The sequence below is a fragment of the Protopterus annectens genome, chromosome 1.part0 (assembly GCF_019279795.1).
Source record: "Protopterus annectens isolate FY-2018-M chromosome 1.part0, PAN1.0, whole genome shotgun sequence".
NCBI classification, from domain to species: Eukaryota; Metazoa; Chordata; order Ceratodontiformes; family Protopteridae; genus Protopterus; species Protopterus annectens.
In genome coordinates, this window is record NC_056725.1 from 182,327,659 (window position 1) to 182,344,607 (window position 16,949).

Genomic DNA, 16,949 nt, shown 5'->3' on the forward strand with positions numbered 1-16,949 from the left:
ACTTGCACAAGAAAAACTGTCAAAAGTTTCAAATGCACATTTGTGTTCATTAATACAACAGATTCATGAACAGCACTATATAGACCAAGAAACTGTGGGTCTTTTGAAAAAACAAGCGATTGAGGAAGTGCAAAAATATAAAAAACAAAATCTAGAGATTTTTGGAAGGTATAAAAAGGAAATATGAACATGAGAAAGAAACAGAGATCTGATATGATGCAATACTTATGCAAAGGAGAAAGCCAAATTAATCACTACAAAAACAGCAGTCACAAAGATATTCAATGAGAAATACAGGCAAAGGCACCCAGATATGAAAAATTTCACAACACAAAAAATAAGATCACAAGCAGGGAATGTATTACAGAGGATTAGAAAAGAAGAAGTTAAAAAATAGAAGCAGAAGTTATGAAATACCTGCCAAGTGAAGGATTTAGTGTAAAAAATCTAACACAGATTTTATCACAGCATGATGGAACAGTGAATCCCCCGAGTAAGGAGAAACAGGAGGAACAGGAGACATCTGAAGAAGAAATAAGGACATGGGAAAGAAAAGAGATTTAATATAGTGCAATATTTATGCAAAGGAGAAAGCAAAATTAATCAATACAAAATGAACAGCACCAAAGATATTTGAAGATAAATGTAGGCAAAGGCATTCAGATATGGACATTTTTACAATACAAAAAAAAATAGAAAACAAATAGGGAAAGTAGAAATGAGGATTACCAATGGAGAAGTTAAAGAAATAGAAACTGAGGTTATGGATTACCCACAAAGTGAATGATTTAGTGTAGAAAATCTAACTCTGATAATACCACAGTATGATAGAATAATGAACCCCCAAATTGAGGAGAAATCAGTGGAGTGGGAAACATCTGATCAGTTGTCATATGAAGATATATTGGAGCCTTCAGTAAGAAATCAGTATAAAAGTTCAATTACAGTTGCACAGCAAGGGAAGAGACAGAAAACTGTGGCAGCTCTCATGTAGTCAGTGTTGTTGAGTCTGTGAGTTCCCATATGAAAGAGCAAAGGAAGACACGTGAAGACATTGAAGAGAAAGTGGCACAGGAAGATGCTAGGGAATTTTCTGTGGAATGCCCACAGGAAATGGAGTACAAAGAATGTACCCTCAGTTTAGAAAAAATGATATAAGGAAAGGGATGCTTGATTTAATAGAGATAGATGTATTAAGATCAATGAAAGAAATAGACTACAGAAAGTCAATAAGATGCAAATGTTACAACTTTGATAAAAAATGAATACAGTAATCAGGACTGTTCACAGAAACTCATGCGATATAACAGACGTAAATAGGATATATTACTGTGCAGCTAAATTAATAACAGATAAAGTCTTACCACAAAAATATAGGGAGTAAGAGAAAGGAAGGAGAGAAATCAAACTCCATCATGGGAGTTGTGAAAATAAGAGGAACTGCCAGCCATGCCAGGAGAAGTAGGGCAGTGGATGTGTAATATATGCCAGCACAACTAGTTGAAATTTTGAAAAGAATCAAATGTCATTTGTATATCAAATTGATTTGTGCAGATACTTATGTTGGAAATGTATTTGAAAAGCTGCTTGCGTTAAAAAATGCAACAACAGTATGCCTGCTGGAAAGCAAAGAAATGTGCATGCATTACTGTAACTGTTTAAATGTATATATTGTAACAGAGGATACTGGAAGAGATGAGTTTAATCATATTCCAGCTGCAGCAAACTTTGAAAAATAGCTGAAATTAAATTAGGCCATAAAGATTGTATCTAGTTCTGGTTGCAGCCAGAGGCAAAATGTCTGGGGAAACCAAGTATTAAGAAGCCTTCTTTATTACCTCTAGCAGGAAGCTAATTCCAACTCTGGGAGGGTAGAGGTTTTATGACTTCCAGGAGCTGCAGCAGATCTGAGCAAATGTCTATCTGTGTGTATGGTAACACAAAGGTGCTAAAATATTGGCAGCTTCTAGTGTTGGTGATACTGTGGGAACCAGAAGTCAGATGACCAGATGTATGTGATGTCAGTCTATACAGAAATAATGTTTTAATATTAGAGGAGACTGAAGTTTCTTGGCACTCTGCTTTAGAAACCTGACCAAGAATGAAGATCACTCACCTGCTTCATCTTGCCTTGCACTAGTAAGTAACCATGGACTAGTACTCTTTAGATTAGTCAGGAAATATATAATGAGAATAGTTGAGTATTGTTTTTCTATAAATGTGTGAATATTTCCAGCTATGTTACTTTTAATATTTCCTTTGATTGAAACTCTGGTGTTTATTGCAAATAGATATTTAGTATTTTCATGTTCTTTTATTATTTATTATCAAATATATTTAAACTTTTCATTGTGGCTGGTCCTTTTAGAAAATATTTAAGCTTTGAGAGCATTTGCATATATTTATTTGGTGATTACTGTGACCACTCCTGAAAGCCTGGCTGTTTGGTCAACATTACCACTTGCATTAATGTTAACTTCACTTGACATAATTGGCTACCCTTTTAAGAGCCTTATAGTAACTGATTGGTGGCAGTGAATCTACCTTATACTCTGGGCAAAGTTGATAGAGCAGGTAATCAGTGCTAGCCTTTCCCAGGTGTGCGTGTGTGTGTGTGTGTGTGTGTGTGTGTGTGTGTGTGTGTGTGTGTGTGTGTGTGTGTGTGTGTGTGTGTGTGTGTGTGTGTGCGTGCAAAAATTAAATCTCAAAGAGTGTGCATGTAAGCTACTTTGAGCAGGGACACAAAGCACTGGTTTCACAGAGAGGGTGCTGAACAAAGTTGTGCCAGTGGACAGCTTTACTGGGGACCTGGGCAGAGACAGATATGGAGATATCCAGACCCCAGGCTGACTGTTTGCTCTGTGCTCATTAGGGAAATTGTGTTGATACTGAGAGGTCTGCATCTGGAAATACTGAGCGTACCAATTTGTATTCCAAGTGAACATCCCTCTCCAATGTCAGTGGTGAGGATTCAGGCTCTTGACTACTGGTCCAGAGTGGGGATGTCACATATTGGTGAACATTGGTGTGGATATTAATTGAAATTCTGTAGCCTGGAGGCAGTTGTCACTAAAGGTGCATTCTCTCAGCAGCCACATGGTAAACATTCAGAGTTTCATATCACAACATTTTTTATTTATTTTGTTAGTTTAGTCAGGGTAAGCAGGCACAGGTGTCAGCAGAGGATTATGGCAAGCTGACAAAGAACCAGTTGGCCAAGGTGTGTGAAGCCAAAGGACTGGTGCATGCCAACCTAACTAAAGAGGAAATGGTTTCAGCCTTAGTTACAGCTCAGACCAGCATCCAGGAGGATAACCAGTTTGTTGATGGGAATTGCAGCCCTCAGAAACAAGACAGTTCGACTTTTCCTCAGAGGACTTTGAATCTGTCTGGAGTTAAAGAGACTTCAACTGGAGTCCAAATATTTGGAATTAGAATCAGCACAGAGTATGCGGCATTTGGAGGCAAAAAAAAATGAGAAACAGCATTAATATGAGCGGGAGATGCTGATTCTGCCAGGGTCATGGGGGTAATGGGGAAGGGAATAACCAAACACCAGAAGCCTGCAGTGATTAAAGAGGAGCAGTACTTGCTTGGGCAGTCCATCCAGTCAGACCTTTAGCAGGGACTCCATTCCAAATGCCTTTGGCCAGGGTTCACCTTGACTAGGAGGGTGGAAAAAAAGCAAGCAAGTAGGTGTGTTTGATGATATCCCTGCAGATGTCTTGACAAGGAATGATTTTGATAATGCAGTACCTTGTGTGCATGCAGTTACACATAATAAGGCTTGGAGACAGGCATGTGGGTCTGGTAGCCTGGGGAGGCCCAGTCAGACACCACACCTGAAGCCAAAGCTGGTGGTGTGGCTATTTCAGGGAGGGAGCTACCCTGTAGCAGTAAGCCTGAATGTGAGCCACAGCTGCTGGTAGGTACTGATGTTCCCTTGGACAGAGTAACTGCAAAGGCAGAGGACAGTAGTCGTATCCAGGCTTACAGTGAGGCCCCACTGTCAGAGGATACCAGACTTCCTGTGGAAGGAGAGCTGGGAAAGGTAAAAAAAAGTAGAGCTGAGACAGACTCAGCTCTCAGACCCTACATTACAAGGCTTTAGGGAGGTAGCTAAGGCACCTGATTCTCAAGGAAAGGTGGGAATCAGTATACTTGAACAAAGAGTTACTGTACAGAGAGTAGACCCCTGAAGGAGGGCTAGAGGTTGAGGTAATATAGCAGTTGCCAGTGCCTAGAGCCTACAGTCTGGCGCTTCTAGCCATAGCCCATGATATTTCATTTGAAGGTCATGTGGACATAAAGCATACCAAGAGGCATATTATGCAGAACTTGTATTGGCCTGGGATTGTAAGGGATGTAACAAGGTACTGCAGGACTCGTGAGCAGTGCCAAAAAGTAGGCAAGGCAGGAGACAATGTCAAGGCTCCTTTGACACCTTTGCCTGTGATTGTTCAGAGGGTAGCTATGGATATTTTGGGGCCTCTGAGTACCTCAACTGCCACAAGTAAGAAGTATATCCTGGTGGTAGTAGATTATGCTACTAAATACCCTGAGGAGGTGGCTCTGTCCTCCATTGAGTCAGAGAAGGTGGAAAATGCTTTGCTAGAGATTTTCAGCAGGGTTAGTTTCCAATGAGAAATACTGACTGACAGAGGTGCCAATTTCATGTCAAACCTGCTGGCTTGTCTGTGGAAGCACTCTTGGGTGAAGCATCTAAAGATCACACCCTACCATCCCCAGACTAATGACCTTGTGGAGAGGATAAACTTTGCACTAAAGACCATGCTATGGGCATTTTCAGATCAGTTTAAGAGAGAATGGAACAAATAATTGCCCCATCTGCTGTTTGCATACAGAGAAGTACCCCAGGAACCCACAGGTGTTTCACCCTTTGAGTTGCTGTATGGACATAGGATGGGGGGGGGCTTTAGATTTGATTCATGATGAGTGGGAGGATGAAAGTGAATCACACAAGTACTATGTTGTGGCATATGTCCTAAACCTCAAGACAAGGCTTAGGGAGCTCATAGGTTTGGCCCAGGAAAACCTGACAGGAGTCCAACAACAGAGAGAGGTCTGGTATGACAGGAATGCTTGAGCCAGAGAGGATGCTGTGGGAGAGCAGGGTATGGTTCTCATGCCTGTCCAACACAATCAGCTTCAGGCTCCTTGGGAGAGACCCTTCAAAATAGTAAGGAAGGTCAGTGATGTTAACTACATGGTACAACTGGTAGGCAGGAGACAGGGGCACAATGTTAACATGCTGAAACCTTACCATGATAGGGAGGCCCTGGTGCTGAGTATTTGTAGTAGGAGGCAGGAGGAGTCTAAGAGGGATATATAGCTACAGTGAGCCAGCCAGCAAAATGCCAACTTACTAAGGCGGAGAGTAGGGTTGCAGGCATATGATATGACAGTGCAGCACCATAGTGAGGTTAGCAATGACAATGCAGATGGGCTCTCAAAACAATGTATGGGGCAATGTATTTGCAGACATGTTCATTTCTCTAAAGCAACGTTTCTCAAGGGGCACTTGAAGAACTAGCTTGAGTCTTCAAAGGGGTGACAGATGTGATGATAGGAGGTACTGCCAGCCATGCCAGGAGAATTAAGAAGTGAAAGTATAACATATGCAAGCACAGCTAGCTGGAATTTTGTAAAGAATCATATGTAATTTGTATATCAAACTGATTTGTATAGATGCTTGTGTCAGAAATGTATTTGTAAAGCTGCTTGTGTTAAAAATGTAACAACAGTGTGCCCAGCTGAAAGGCAAAGAAATATAAAGGCATTATTGTAACTGTTTAAATGTATATATTGTAACACAGGATACTGCAAGAACAGAGGTTAATCACAATCCAGCTGCAGCAAACTTTGAAAAAATAGTTGAAATTAAATTAGGCCATAAAGATTGTATCTTACAGTTGTAGTTGCAGCCAGAGACAAAATGTCTGGGAAAACAAGTATTAGGAAGCTTTCTTTATTGTCTCTAGCAGGAAGCTACTTGCTACTCTGGGAGGGTAGAGGTTTGAAGTTGTTTTATGACTTCCATGAGGTGAAGCAGATCTGAGCAAAACTCTATCTGTGTGTATGGTAACACATAGGCGCAAAAATCATGGCAGCTTCTAGTGTCGGTGATAGTGTGGGAACCAGATTTATGTGATGCCATTCTGAACAGAAATAATGTTTTAATATTAGAGGACACTGAATTCTCTTGGCACTCTGTTTTTGAAACCTGACCAAGAAGGAAGACTACTCACCTACTTCATCTTGCCTTGCAGTAGTAGGTGACCACAGACTAGTAATCTTTAGATTAGTCAGAAAAATATAGTGAGAATAGTTGATTATTGTTTTTTTCTGTAACTGTGAAAATCTTTCCAGCTGCGTTACTTTTAATATTTCCTGTGATTGAAACTCTGGTGTTTACTGTAAATAGATATTTAGTATTTCCATGTTCTTTTATTATTTATTATTAAATATATTTAAACTTTTCATTGTGGCTGGTCCTTTTAGAAAGTATTTAAGCTTTGAGAGAATTTACATATATTTATTTGGTGATTACTGTGGCCACTCCTGAAAGGCTGGCTGTTTGGTCAACATTACCACTTGCATTAATATTAACTTCTCTCAGCATAATTGGCTACCCTTTTAAGAGCCTTATAGCAACTGATTGGTGGCAGTGACTCTACCTTATAGTGAGGGCAAAGTTGTTAGAGTGGGTAATCTGTGCTAGCCTTTCTCAGATGTGTGTGTGTGTGTGTGTGTGTGTGTGTGTGTGTGTGTGTGTGCATGCGTGCATGCGTGTGTGTGTGTGTGTGTGTGTGTGTGTGTGTGTGTGTGTGTGTGTGTGTGTATGTGGAAATTAAATCTCAAAGAGTATGCGTGTCAGCTACTTGGAGCTGGGACATGAAGCACTGGTTTCACAGAGAAGGTACTGAACACAGCTGTGCCAGTGGACAGCCTTATGGGGACCTGGGGGAGACAGATATAGAGAAATCTAGACCCCGGGCTGACTGTGTTCCCTGTGTGCTCTTAAGGGAAATTGTGCTTGATGCTGAGAGGTCTGCATCTGGAAATACACAATGTATCCATTTGTATCCCAAGTGAACATCCCTCTCCAGTGTCAATGGTGAGGACTGAGGCTCCTTGATTACTGGCCCAGAGTGAAGACATCACAGATGTATCAAATAGGGAAAAGTATAATGCAATTAAGACTGCTGGAAGAATAGAAAAGATGGAATAGATCAACAAAAATACACAAAAAGATGTGATAACAGTAATGCATTGTATCAGAACAGATCAGGGTCTATCATGGATAATTGCAAATAGTAAACTAAAGATATCACCACAGGCCAAAAGGTTTGGAAGATACACAGATGGATATAAAAGAAAAGTACAAAATAAGCAATTTATTGATGACCCAAAAAAAGTTTTATAAAGAATTGGGAACTAAGGCAAAAGAAACTAAAACACCACCAAAAAAGAAAAAGCATGCACATTTTGGAGAAATATCTATGAGGATCCTGTAGACCATAACAAAGATGCTAAATGGATAGAAGAAGTAAAAGAAAGAATAAGAAGTTCAAATGTACAGGATATGAAATGGGATGAAGTAATGGCCAGAATAAAAATTGAAACAAAATTAAGAAAAACTTCTAACTGAAAAACACAAGGCCGTGATGCAGTGCCTAACTTCTGGCTAAAAGTGCTAACATCTTTACACGATGACTTAGCCATGAGTAAGACGTATTTATATGTGTACCATGAATAGACACTCACCTGGTTAACAACAGAAAAAACAATACTCCTCCTTTACAGCGAACCTACAAGCTATCCTAAAAACTATAGACCAGTAACTTGCCTTCTGATGATATATTGAAATTGATACTGATGGAGTTTATAGTCATTTAGAAGAAAACTCAATCATGGCAATGGAACAAAAGGATAAAAGAACAAAGGATCATTTGTAGTTAAAATAATCATAATGGAGAAGTGTAATAAGAAGAAGAATCTAACTATGGCATGGATAGACTGCAAAAAACTCACTCATTTGACAGCATCCCACATTCATGGATAAAAGAGTGCTTACAAATGTATAAGACACACCCTACAATGATCAATTACATTACAGTGACAATGAAACAGTGACAACCCACTTTGCATTTAAGACAAGATAAAGGACATATTATTATTTCATGGATAAAAAATATTCAAAGGGGGATATTCCAGGGTGACTCTTTGTCACTGCTGCTCTTTTGTCTTGCCCTTAACCCATTAAGTTGTCATAGATTAGATCGTGGCTACAATTTGGCTCCTAGAAAACAAGACAGTGTAAAGACTTTTCATCTTCTTTTTGTGGGTGATTTAAAACTATATATTTCATTAGATGAGGAACTGAAAACACAGCTGCCAAGTGGTCAGGACATTCTCAGATGATATAAAATGTCATTTGCTCTTGAGAAATGTGCAAAAGCAACCTTTAAAGCAGGAGAGATGCAGCACCAAGCAGATATCAGTCTGGGACAGGAATGTGATTGATATAAAAGAACTTGAGCAAGAGGGAGTGTAAAAATATTTGAGAATTGATGAAGGATCAACAATAAAACATGAACAAGTGTGAATAAAACTTAGTAAGGAATATTTTTAGAAGAGTAAAATTAATATTGAAAACACTTCTGATATCTAGGAACAAAGTCCAGACAATAAACCAATTTGCCAAATTTGCCCTTCCTGTTCTAACTTACAGTTTTGTAGTGATTGACTAGCCCCAAAAGGTATTGGATCAGTTGGCCAGAAAAATAAAAAAATGCTTCATGCTTATAAAATGATTTATAAAAATCAGTGTATACCAAGGCTATATATTCCCTGATCTGAAGGAGGTATGGGCCTCCTCGAAATTGATTACATGTACAGATTTGCAATCATAAGACTGCATACATATATGCCGACCTCACAAGACCCAAACATAGTAAAAGTTTTAAAACATAAGGAGAATAAGTCTAAGATGACTTCCCAACTAAGTTTAGTAGAAGCATATCATTGTCAAGCGAGAATGGAAATCAAACCAGAAATAGATAAATATCAGGCAGCAAATGAATGAGCCAAAAAGAAAAAGAAAGAATATAAAGTGAAGGATCAGATGAGAAGGCAAGATATGTGGAAATACATAAATATAGTAGCAAGTATAGAAAACTCTTGGAACAATCTCGTGTTGATCAAGATCAAACTCAGCAATTGTTAAGGAAAGGTGAATTTAAACCAAAAGACAAAAGGTTAATTATTGGTGGCCCAAGATATTGGACTACATACACGTTATTCTGCAAAGTCCATTGAACATATGGGAAAAACAGACAAATGTAGGTTTTGTAAAACAGAATTGTAAACAGTTGCACATCTTGTTGCTGGTTGGGATATATTAATGGCAGAAGGACTGTATACTGAAAGGCATAATAATGTGGCAAAACTGTTGCATTGAAGATTGTGCAAACATTATAATGCTGAAGTAGCTGAAAAACAGAAATATGAGCCATAAAGCATTATAGAAAATGATGAAGTTTATATCACATGGTATCACTCACTACCAACAGTTCAAAAAATAGATGTGAGAAAAACATATATAGTAATCCATATAAAGGAGACAAACGTAACATTGATCATTGAAATTGCTACACCTGGTGTCTACAGTGTCTTATGTACAGAGAGACACAACTTCATTAAAATAAAAAGATTTGCAGGCAGAAACAAGAGCAATGTGGAAGAAGGATACCCAGACAGTTCCAATAGTAGTAGGAGCAATGGATCTTATAGAAAAGAATTTACAGTCATACTTAGATATGTTAACATTACATGTAAGTCTGTATGAACTGCAGAAGGAGTCAGTACTGGGCCCATAGCAGGTGCAGTAAACAGCACTTCAGGCTAACATCAAAGAGTGAAATAATACTATTTTCATGAGCTTTAATCATACTTTGGCTTAGGAATGGTGTTCATTCCAGTCATGGTATTAGAAACACAAAAGTCCTGGCAAAATTAAAAAGAGAGAAAAACTGAACAAAAAAATGCCTTTATAATGTTATCTTCTCTAATTCAATGTAATCTCATGGAAAATGACTTTTGGTGAAAAATTTACAAATTTGCGTATTTGGAAAGATTATGTAAACACTGCTGCAACACATTAATTATCATTAGTGTGAAGCAATTAGTATTGGTTACCACCTCTACATGAATGAAATTTTTTATATCATTATCATCACCAACCCCTGGGCGGCCGTGGTCGTGCAGTAGTTAGCATTGCTGCCTCACAGCAAGAGGTTTTCTGGTTCAATCCTCAGCTGGGATGCCTTCTGTGCGGAGTCTGCATGTCCTCCCTTTAGTCGCGTGGGTTTTCTCTGGGTGCTCCAGTTTTCTCCCACACCCAAAGACATGCTGTAGGTGGATTGGACACTTTAAATTGGCCCTAGGCGTGAGTGTATGTGTGTGTGTGTGTGTGCCTTCTGTGGAAGTAAAACTCCACTGCCAATCATGAGCGGACAGGTGATCTGCGGTGGTGAGCCCTAACCGGGAAAAGACGAAAGAAGAAGATCATCACCAACCCCATTTTTCCCATTTTTTTACATGAGGTCCAGGTGTTGTGTCAACTGTTGCCATCCCTCTCTATTCACTGCCACTCTCCTGGCTTCTTCGATGCTCATGTCTGTCTATCGCAGGTCTTTACTCACACAGCCCATCCACCTCTTTGCTTGAAGTTCTTTCCACTTGTCTTCTTCCTGTCTGTCACAAATTTTCTTCAACAAATTGTCTTCTGCTTTTCTGCACATGTGCCCAGACCACCATGATCTGTTCTTTTACCTTTTCTGCAAGTGGAGCTACTCTAGTTTCTGCTCTTGTGTCATTTCTTTGTCAGTCTCACAATGTGCATCCTACCTCCCATCTCAGGCACATCATCTCCATCAAGTCTAATTTCTTCAATGTCTCTGCCTTTACTGCCCAGGTTTTGGTACCATACAGTAGTACTACTTGCACCACTGTTTTATACACCTTTCTTTTCACCTTCTTTGGCATCCTTCTGTCATATACCACACCTGACACACTGTGCCAGTTGGCTGCAGTCTCTCTCCCCCTAGCCTTGACCTCCTCATTCAGACTTCCCTCCTACCCTATCATCTCTCCTAGATACTTGAAGTGGTTAACCTGTTCCACTGTTTTTCCTTCTGAATCAGTTCTCATCTTCTTCTGAACTCCAACATTTGCTGCCATTACACCAGTCTTATTTATAGTCAGTTGCATCCCATATGTCTTCATTTTGCATTCCACTCCCCTGTCCTTTGCTGAAGTTCTTGCTCAGAGTCTGCCTGTAATGCCACATTGCCTGCATACAGCAACTTTGTTGATCTATTCCCTCTGACCAATTTGCTAATGTAGTCCGTCACTAGTATGAATAGCAGTGGGCTCAGAGGAGAACGCTGGTACACACCCACTCCCACTGGAAAATCTTCTGTGAGACTGAACACTGTTTGTACTTCAGTCATTGGGTCCTTGTACATAGCCTGCACTAATTCTACCAATGTTTCTTGGACTTTGAACCAACACAGGACTGCCCAAATCATCTCTCATGGGATCATGTCATATGCTTTCTCCAAGTCTAGGAATGCCCAGTTGGACTATTTCCTCATCTTTAGCTTCTCCTCAACTATCTGTCTCACTGCAAACATCTGGTCATTTGTGTTGCATCCTGATCTGAATCCAAACTGTTCATCTCCCATTTACCTTCTACTTGTCTGCATATTTGTTTATCAGTCACCCTTTCCAGAACTTTCATGAAATGTGACAGGAGTTTGATACCTTTGTGCTCCCCACAGTTATATATGTCTCTTTTTTGTTGAACACTGACACTAGTATGCTTAGTCTGCAGTCATCTGGGATATACCTTTCTCTCCTTATGAGCTACTTCTCCCCTATAACACCCAGCATCTTTATCATATCTGCTGTGACCTCATCTGAGCTTGCTGCTTTCCCTGACTTCCTTTTCTATAGTCCTATTCTTACTTCTTCCAGGGTGGGCTCCTGCACATCTATCATCATAGGCTGTGTTGGGGCAGTACAGCTTCTGTGGGGTTTTCTTCATTCAGAGGCTACTGAAAGTACATCTTCCACCAACCTTTGATGTCCTGTGGACTGGTGTGCAGGTTGTTCACCAGTCCATGGGACTTTATCTTTATGTCTTTGCCTTGCAACCTGATATAGTGTCTTTGGGCCATCTACTGACTTACTTTCTAAAAGCAGGTAAAGTACCTCTGATGCCTTGTTCTTTGCTATTGCAACCCCTTTCTTAACTTCTTTGTTAGCCAACCAGTATTCTTTCCTGATCTAGTCCATCTTTTCTATTTCCCACTTTTTCCTGCAGTCCTTTTTTTCTTTTGACTTCCTGGACTTCATCATTCCACCACCTGGTTGCCTTATGTACCTTATTTCCATACCTGGCTTGGCCACATATCTGTTCTGTAGTCCTCACACATGCTGTTTTGAGGGGCTGCCATTCTTCCTCAACTCCACCTATTTCTTCTCCTTATTCTTGAGGTGCTTGAGTCCTAAGCAATTCCTTAAACTGCTTTTCTTTCACTCCGGTCAACTTCCAGGTCTTCACCTGGTCTCTGTTGACCTTAGAGCCTTCTCTGACCACTGCTTGCAACTGACTGTGACAACTATTATTATATTTATGCTGTGGGATGACTGTTTCACTGAGATGATTTTGCAATCGCAGATTGTGCTCCAGTACCCTTTCCTTACTAGATGGAAGTTTATAAGTTTTTATATGTTAACTTAGAATTTTAGCAATGTTGAAATCCTTTTGTACAATTTAGGTTTTTTTTTTTTTTTTACAAACTATGGAAAAGTTTAAAAACACTGTTTGCGATTTTTTTAACACAAAACAAATACTTTTACAAAACACCTATTTATTTTTTTTATGTGTCAGACTTGCAGTCAGTGGTTAGTCTGGAAATTAACCTTGAATCCTTTGATTTACATAACTTAAATGTCTCACTTAGTTTCCACAATGAACATCTTTTTTTAGCTTTAAAAATTTCAGTCATATAACAGTCTATCCTTATCTGTGCTTAAAATTTAACTCTAGCTAATTAATAATAGAAGCAACTGAATTTTTTATTACAACTCTTTGTTTTCCGCAGTTGTTGCTGATTTTTAAATATAGGTAGAATTTAGAAAAGTGACTACTTTTTAGCCTGTTTTCTCCATCGTGTATAAAACCGTGATTGATCTTAACTCCACTCAGAAGTCATTGAAATTTCTTTTTTTTTTTTTTTTGTTAATGGTCAGTACATAATTATTTTAGGAGATATGCCTGCCTTATCATTATGTGTTCACTGAGTAAAAGCATATCAAAAAAATTATGTGAACAAACTTGTCTTTCTTGTAACGTTGTTTTATTAAATTTACTGCTGATTTAGGTTTATTTGGAATGTTTACCTTGTGACAATAAGAAACAATGTGAATGCAATCACAATAACGTTTGCCAAAGAATTTACACTTTCACATATTTTCCCTTGGCAATAATGTTATTTTCAGCAATTTGGTCTGTGGCCATTAAGTTAAGTGCTATAGTTTAATATTTTGGAGTTTTAAAGCTCACAAATTATTTTTCACATAACTATAGTGTTGTACTACAATGTTAGTGTTAAACATGTAATACACTTATTGATTATTTTTATCAACAAATACAGTTTGTAAAAAGCATATTTTACCAAAAAAAACTGATTACTCTTCTGTTTTGTTCTTTTTGGAAAAGTAACAAATTAAAACCAAGCCAAATGTATTTTGCAATATTTAATTATCAATTTAGACATACAAAACAATATAATTTGCCTGAATTTCTGTTATTAATGACTTAACAGTCTTGTGTGTATACATTTTTGCAATCAAATTTTGTGATTTACTAAAAAACAAACTTGTACAAGTAATTTTAATGAAATCTTTAGCATTAGAAATGCTATATGAAATCAAATAAAACTCAAAGATACCTGAAAAAATCTTAGTTGCTCCTCCAGTTTATGGGGCTGGGGGATAATAGACTGTATGTCTACATGTGTGTACTTGTGGATGCATGCCAGAATGCATTTATAATTACTTGGTACAACCTTGCACATGCCTTTTACAGCAAATGCCTGCAAACATATTAGAACATATTAACCTTAATATAATACACATTTTTCTGTGTCTAATTATTAGTCCTGTCATTAACACAACAATATAACATCAGCAGTAAATAAAGAGTCACACTGTAACTTTGTAAAAGTGGGAGAAATTACATTTAATACCCTGTAATGTCACATTTAACTAAGCATGAGATTAGTTTTTGAACTTGTGATTTATAACTGTGACATTTTGGCACATTGACAAAATATGGAAATCATTACATATGAATGACTGGGGAAATCTAGAAGGAACATTTTTTAACTTAAAATATTTACTTTGTAGAATTAAGACCTGTCTAGATATGGCTACTTTAGAATATCACTGCACACAGAACTTGTGAAAAGAAAAAAGGTCATTAAAAATGTTTGTGTAAGAGTTTTTTTTAAGCAGCCATTTTGTGGGTGGTATGAAACATTGTTGTGTCTGCATTTTACAACAGACCTTTCCTATCTGAAGCTTTACAACTTATAGCTGAAATTAGTGGAATTTTTTTTCATATGTCGGTTTGAAGCTTTAGGATTTATGGCCCACAGTTATTTCTTACAAAAAGAAGAGCAGAATGGATTCTGTTTTTAAAACTGTCCAGACACGGTGCAGTCTTAATTTATTTGGGAGTAGAACTGCTTAAGAATATTGCCAGGTGAAACACTATTTTAAATTACAACATATTTTTATCTGTCTTTCTTGGGCAACTCAAAAACAACAAGGACCATGTGATGAACTCACACATGCTCTACTACCTTTAAAACAGCTCACAGCTAAATAGTGTGCTGCAATTTGTTTTTGTCATTAATAGCTGCAATGGCAAAGAGTCCTGTCTATAAATGAGAGCTTTCGAGTATCCTGTGAATTTACATTCATCAGCCATTTTTACCTTATCAGTTTTTATGTGCACAGCAGTTAAATATTACTTTACTTATCTTTTTTTTTTTTCATTCATGCGGTTTGGCAGAGATCATCATTTACTACAGCATTAACCTTGTTACCTCAAAGGAATATTTTCTTTGCAAACTTATAGTCACAGCTCATGCATCATATAACAAAATACTGAAGCTGTTACCTATACTGCAGTTCCACTTTTGTTGCTGTTCTAGCCTCCATCCATCGTCATCACTGAACATGCTTCAGAGTCTTATCATTTGGCTAGTTATAAGTGATAGAGATTGCATAAATTAAAATGCTTTTCCCCAAAATTATACTGCGTGCAGTAAAGAAAAACAGCAGTTTTCAAAATAATATGGCTTGCTTTGCAAGAACAGTTAAGTGAAAAAAGATTTCTTGTAAATGTTCAGCTTAGATATTAATAACATATAGCTGTGGGGTTACTGTAAATGGCATCCTGTTATAGAAAAAATGAAGTTGACTTTCTGCAAGCTTTCAGATGCAGAAATAAATTAAATAAAATACAGACACTTCAAGTGACGCAAAGATGACGTGGAGAGATTTTTTGTGAAGTCTTCGGATACAGTAAGGAAGAAAATAACCAAAGAAGGACATAAAACAGAAGTCAATCATGCAAACCAGAAGAACAAGTCACAAGGACATTAAAAATAACATTGGTTGACATTTAAAAGAGTATATAAACTGGACAGTATATTTCACTCTTCAGTGACATCTATGACTAAGTGTGCATTAGTCTGTATCTAGCTGTGTTATAATAGAATTGAAATAGCTCTGACAGTATTAACTGTTTGGCAAGAATTTGTACTAATACAAATAAATATTAACAGATACAGTAGTATGGTGTCAGCCTAGCTCACTGGTAATAATATTTTACAATAAGATTACTTGGGATTTTGTACTTCTTTAATTTTTTTTTTTATCATTGCTTTCTCTGGAGGTGCTCCAAACGATTTGCTTGATGAGCTCATCAGCTATGCAACAAAGGAATGTTTTGCTATTGCATCCACTGAGCTCCTGGCTGGTGTGCCGAACGTCTAGAAGTGTGTTCCTCTTCTTATCTCCTCATGTCATTTGTGCAAAAACACTAAAACATTAAAAAGAGTTCAAAACATGTTACTTTTAAATAGATAGCAGCACATCTAAACTATATTAATTTCAGGTTTAACTCTAACAGAGCAGAATTACAGACTTTTATTAACATGAAACAAAGAACAGACAGCTTCTGAAGTATTTATCCCAGTCATACTTCACAGCATAGACTGGTAGTACAAATATGCAACTATTACACAGAAACTGACGGTCAGTTTATTTTCAATTACCCTGCACTTTCTCATGACTTTATTTGCATAGTTACAGAATCAAAGCTGTATTTAATATAAAACAGGGAAAACACAGACCAAGGCCATTATTTTCTTTCAAGACAATGTGGCACTATATGGCTTATCTAGCCAGTAACATTATAAAGTTTGCTGATAAAGTTTCTGGTCTAAAATTGTCAGTTGTGATAACTAAAACAATTCTACTAAAAAAATCTATCCTGACACTTATATTTTCTGATATTTCAATATTAGTTCAACAATTACCTTCCCCCCAGCAATGTTACAACCTATAACCTGTGGTAATTTTCAGATAATCCAATTATAAAATCATACTTGAATCACATTAAGAACTCATGGGGAATGAAGGACTCAAACCCAGGACTAAAGGCAGTACTTCTTTAATACCCTAACTTCTAAATTGTATGTGTTATCAGTCATACTGCTTGCTTTTTTACAATGTATTGTGGGAATTAAGCTATGGTCATCATGGCCCTCATGTGGAACAGC